Here is a 6000-nt window from a genome sequence, read left to right as displayed (position 1 = left end):
AATAAAACAATATTAAGGCATTTATTTTCTGTGTTTTCATTTATGAGAACAACATACATTCATGTTTAATTCAATAATCAATTATAATATAAGTATAATTTAATTTAAGTTGTATACATTTGAAAAAGGCATTTAATATTTTCATTGTCATGGAGTATTTTTGATTAGACCAGTACTTTTTGCATTAGCTTGTTGCTAAAGTTCGTCTGCATCTGTATTTGAATGGTGGTTCAAATAATTCCTATATAGTTAACTACTTACAATTTGAAGCCATAAAAAAATGTTTTTAATCAGCAGTTACTTTTTGTTTTCAATTCAAATTCTTCTGTTCTATTATTGTCTGTTTCACGAGGCCAGTCGCTCTTTTACTTTCATTCCATGAAGACAAGCCCAGACAGCACATTCATCAGGCAGACACACTGGACCTTTGCGTCATACACTTGAAAGACCTCCATAATACCCTTTAATAACATAGCCTAAAGAAGAATCATTGTACCTAGAATCACTGTACTTAGGCAAAAACATGACAGTGATTACTTCAATCAATAAAATCTCTTACTATCACTTTTACTGAGACTGGCCGAAGCTGTTTACAAGACCAGTGTGATCAAATGGTGCTTTAAAAAGTTCTGTTTGTGTTACTGGGGAACTAAAAGGTGGCTCACTGTAAACTTTCCAGTCCAGAGCTGCAAATGTGAATCTTAATATACGTTTAAAAAGCAATATCCCTGTTTCCTACATATAATACACAAAGAGATGTGTGGTAACTGAAGAGAAAGAAAGAGAGTCAGTTCAAAGAAACGTCAGCTGACTTGTACTTCACTACACATTCCTAGCACTCTGCCATTTCTTTATAGTAAATCTAACATTGCAACCCCCTGCAGTTTCCTTCATCCCTGAACGAGTCCCCTGCCTAATGAGGGGTTTAGATTCTGACCCATTACTTCATCTCTGTCCAGGGCCTGTCTTTCCTATCACGTTGTTCAGCCTTACTGGACTTGCCCTCTTTCTGCTTTATCGTTCAGAGTGGTACGAAAAGTGTTCACTGCTTGAACTGACTGGAGACAAAAATATTCTCTCTAGTACAGATAAACTAAAGGGTACTCTCGAAATAAAGACTCATCAGTCCTGCAGTGAGCTAATCTTTAAAATTGGACTTTATTCTCAAAAGTGCAGAGCTATTATTGAGCATTGCTGAATCTTTAAAGCATTATTAACTTTTTTCGCCTCAGGCTGTACAGTAATAGCTCAAGAGTAGCTGAAATCCTGATTTGACTTGATTTGCTGTCATTATATGTAAATGTGTCTATACTGGAGGATGATTGAGCACACTTTCCTTCAGAATAACACCCTCACAAATGAATAAAACATAAAGATAATGTTAATTTAGAGCATCACTAATGGTTTGAAACATTTTAAGCAGAAAATGAGCGATTCCAAAAATGTAATGACCCATTAGATCCGTGAAAAAAATCACTTAAAAGTATTTCTCTTTCAATAAAGATACACATTTTAACTGCCAAATGGATGAACCTGACCTGTGCTACTATTGCACAATTGCCCTCATCTTGTTGTCCCACTAAAGTAATTATACGGTGAGTAATGTAATTAACCGGGACTACTCTAATGATAATGCTAAGATAACAAGTCCCAAAAACCGGTTATCAACATGCAATTACGTCCATTATGCTGTCAAAACAATGAAAAGAAGTAAGCAGGCAAATTTATTCAAACTATCTTTATTTATTTGCACAAAAATACTTTCTAAAGAAGAGTCTCTGGGCACAGATCAGCACACTTGCCACAGCACCGAGAAGAGAGCGGTAAAACGAGCTCCTCTTTACACACAAACGCAACATGTCTGAATGGGTTTTGGTGTGAGGGTACTACCTCATGGTGTGAGGTGCTTTTTTTCATCTAACACCCTTTCACCAAATGTCAACTGGCAAATAAGCCCAGCCTACCCCGCAAAGAAGATTACTCAAACCACTCTCTTTGTAAAAGGTGGGAGGCAGGAAGATGCTAAACACAGGCAAATAAAGAATTATAGACATTTAAATGTTTGCCTTATTGCAAAAGTGCTCCAGACACACAAATGCTCAGGGCGAGTGTGTGGAGCTGCCTGCGTGACAGCTGTCTTATTTATAGCTCGCTTTTACCCAGAAATTCTTATTCTGAAAGGTCACACGCTATCATCCAGACATCATAAAATGAATGAAGACAAACAAGCGGAGAAAGTGTGCTAACGTGGCATCTGGAGTACACAAGGTTCTCATATCCATCAAAACAAAGACACAATATGATCAATGAGCCTCTACAAGTCTGCAGTCCTTGATTGACTTTCTTTGCCGCGAGCCTTTTCTGCTACTCTAAGTTGTTCCGGTGTGGTCATCAACAATGAAATGGGTGTGTATGCAGCTTGTCTGCAGCTTCACGCTCCCCTGATTCTTGTTTTGCAATCAGCACAGGCCGGAATGACACACCCCGCATCACTAACGCTCACTCATAGAAGCCAAGAGAGTGGATCAGCTACAGACGTCCACAATGCTTGACTGACAAAGGACAATCCAATACAAATAGAAACCACACAGCATATATCACTTATGACAGCTAAATGAAAAAAAAAAGCATCTGTGTGTGGTGTTATTAATGTAAGTTTGCAGGGGCAAAGTCACACGAACAAATTATCAAATTAATTTCGATGTTTGTTTGCTTTTAATTTAACAAAAGATGAAATGAAATGAGATGTTAAATCTGCACTTACACTACACCACAAATCACTTTTTCATGCACGGAGCAATTAAAGCTAATTTCCACTGCCTTAAGCATTACCTCAAGCTTTATTTCTTGCTGCGTAATGACCCAATTCCCCCTGCGCACCATGCTCACATAGGACAGCCAGTCACCGGGTTCAACCCCACAGGTGTCCAGACTGCAAGCCGAAAAACATCAAAAGGCACCTTTTAAGACCATGTTTATGATCTACTCAGTTTGCCCAATCTGTTTACCAGAGATGCCTCTCTAAATGTTAACTCAAGTATCGTCGAAGAATGTCCAGCTGATACTTTGCAGAGCTCTTAAAGATGACTGCTTTGTTGTTGTTTTCTGCCAAAACTCTATATTCTGCACAACCATCGTCAGCTGGGTGTTGAGGCCATAAGTGCTGGTTATGTTACTGATTACAATCTTTACGGACAGGCAAATATATCTCATTAGGAGCTGTGTGAACTTATTTTGAGCTCTACGACCAGGTTCAAACAGATTATTTGCAAAACTACCCGATACTTGTTTACTGCATAATTATGTGGCATAATCACATAACGCAGGTGACTGGCATCACTTATGACTGAACAAACAAGTAATACTGGCTATAATAACAAAACCTAAAACGTGAAAATTCATTCATTGGATGTTTAATGCGTGTAATTTAAATCGACACGGTGACTAATAGCTGTAAAAACACAGGAAATGTATGGCAAAATGCTCTTCTTTGTGAGGGAATGAAAACATATATTAGCAACCTACAGTATATGTTTATAATATAATGTAGTTGATTACAGTTTATTAAGATGTGGAACCAGCTCCCAGTTTAAAATCAGGAGACGGAAAACCCTTTACACTTTTAATATTGGGCTTAAAACTTTCCTTTTTGCTTATAATTATAGCTGGCTTAAGTGACCCTGAACCCTCTCTTAGTTATAGTGCAGTAGGCTTAGGCTGTTGGGGGCTTCCCATGATGCACTGAGTGTTTCTTCTCCACTCACCTCTTTTCTCTCTCTATGTGTGTTTTTACACAACTTTGCATTATCATTTGTTATTGAACAAACTTTTGTCTTTGGTGAGCACAAAGACTCACAAGAACGCACATTTAAAACTCAGATTGTTAACTAAAAGTCTTGCAATTGTTGCTAAAGTTACTCTGTGTTTAGACTTTGTTATATGCGTGCACTACAGTTTTCCGTGTTGGCTGAGACTCCCGTAGCAATTAATCAAATCCAGCCAGCGCTCATCTTGAGGATAGCTGTTAAAATGTTTAACACAGCATTCCTGTAACCTTGTGTTTAATAGAGTTTGGGGGAAATCATAGATCAAGAAGGACAAGAAATAGTCGAGAACACGGGGTAACGGTAAGCTTGCCTTGGAGATTAGAGAAGGAATAGAAAAATGGAAGTTATCAAACAGCTGATGGCATTATACTGGAAAGTTTTAACTCTCTGCAGCACAAAACCTTGTAGAAACTGTTGTTTTAGATGACATGTAGTTTAATACCAACAAATTCAGCTCCCAGCACCTGTAATGTAAGAGGAAAATGTATTACAGCCTACAGCGGTTAGGTCCCTCTCTCCCTGGTTAGCATTGTATTTATTTATCAGTGTACTAATGAGTGTGGCTGGAGTGAAAACCTGCAGATTTGTGGCCTTTCTTGACACATGGTTCCACATTCTTGTTTGAGATATTAATGAATAGCCACTTTTTGAAAAAAAAAAAAAAAGCACATTCAATTGTTTATAGGATCTAATTTGTATCTAAGCCACACTCTCCATCCTGCATTGTTACCTCCAGTCTATCTGCAGTCTGCCTGCACAGCTCTGAGGGGAGTACCCTCCCCCCAGGATTTGTCCACTCCTTGTGCTGTGTTCCTGGAAGACCGCAAAGAACTAATCAATGAGTCATGTGTCCTGATTACAACCAGCTCCCTATGGAGCATCTTCAAAGGGGCCCCGAAGAGATGTAGGGTAGGAGAACTATTGCCCTCCATGGGGTAATTACAAGTCGAGGCTCTATGGTCTCTAGTTCTTTTCTGTGCACACTCTGGCTTAAAGACAGACCAGACCAGTTAACAATTCACTCAGTCTTGTTAGCGCAGCGGGAGGCTATTCCAACCACTGATCACCAACTGATGGTGTATACCATCCAAAACTATACAAATCCACCCTCAACAGCATATTTTAAGAAAATACATGCTATTGCACAATGCTTATTAATTGAGAGAAGCAACTGATAAGGTCAGTTAAAGATACTATAAACAGGGAGAGTGACATTAAGATTTGCTGCAGCTGAGTACACGCCTCTCTGTCCCAGGAAAACAAGCCAAGTGTTTAAGTGTTTATGAGTCAAAACTGCCATAAAACTAGGAAAACACATTTAAGTACTGTCTGGCTGCCTCAAGGCTTTCCGTCTTTTTTCTCCACCCCCTCCACTATTGCTTGTCCGGTGATATTCACACACATCATTTACTTTAGACTGATATCCAAGTCCCGTGGCTGTTTGCTTTGTCCTGTTACAGTAAAACACTGTGTTGAAGAATCCAAGAAATAGCATCCGAGGCAGTTTGCCAAACATGCAATGATTCTATGTTCTGCCAAGATAGCAGCCAGAAAAACAAAGAGCGGCAATCGCTATTATCAGTGACTGATGAGCAGCTGCATAACTGAACCCAATCTTGTGCATCTGTTGCCTATTTATTTAGCTATTACAGCTGCAGTAGTTAATTAGTGCTTGAAGTGATGACTACATAGAAAGTTAATCAGGAGTAGAAGTGTGGAGACAGTGTGGCTGATGTTGTCTTTGGGTTAAGACTCCAGTAAACCCTGTCTGCACGGCAGTGAACAGAGAGAGGCGATCAGGGACAAAACAGTCATTAGCATTAGCTTCCTGTAATGAGGGAAAATAAGAATACGTGTGTGTGTGTGTGTGTGTGTGTGTGTGTGTGTGTGTGTGTGTGTGTGTGTGTGTGTGTATTTGTGCATTCGTGTAACCTGTGTTATGGGTGTCAGTCAGGAAATTCCCACACAGGTTCTCTGCGTGAAAATCCCTTACAGGTGTTCAAGTGCTCTAAAAACACAAAGAGAGATAAACAGTACTTTGTTTGCATATATTCTTGGCGTTGTTGCTAATAAGACACTAGTTTTCTGCACTGTTCTCATGCATACACATATAAATATTAGGTCACTGCCCTTGTATAAGTTTTGTTTTTGGGGGGGTTTTGGCTCTGTCAGA

This window comes from Perissodus microlepis, chromosome 13 (genome assembly GCF_051167445.1).
Source record: "Perissodus microlepis isolate ML-2025 ecotype Zambia chromosome 13, ASM5116744v1, whole genome shotgun sequence".
Lineage (NCBI taxonomy): Eukaryota > Metazoa > Chordata > Actinopteri > Cichliformes > Cichlidae > Perissodus > Perissodus microlepis.
The sequence above is the reverse complement of the archived record's forward strand: the minus strand, read 5'-3'. Positions refer to the sequence as shown.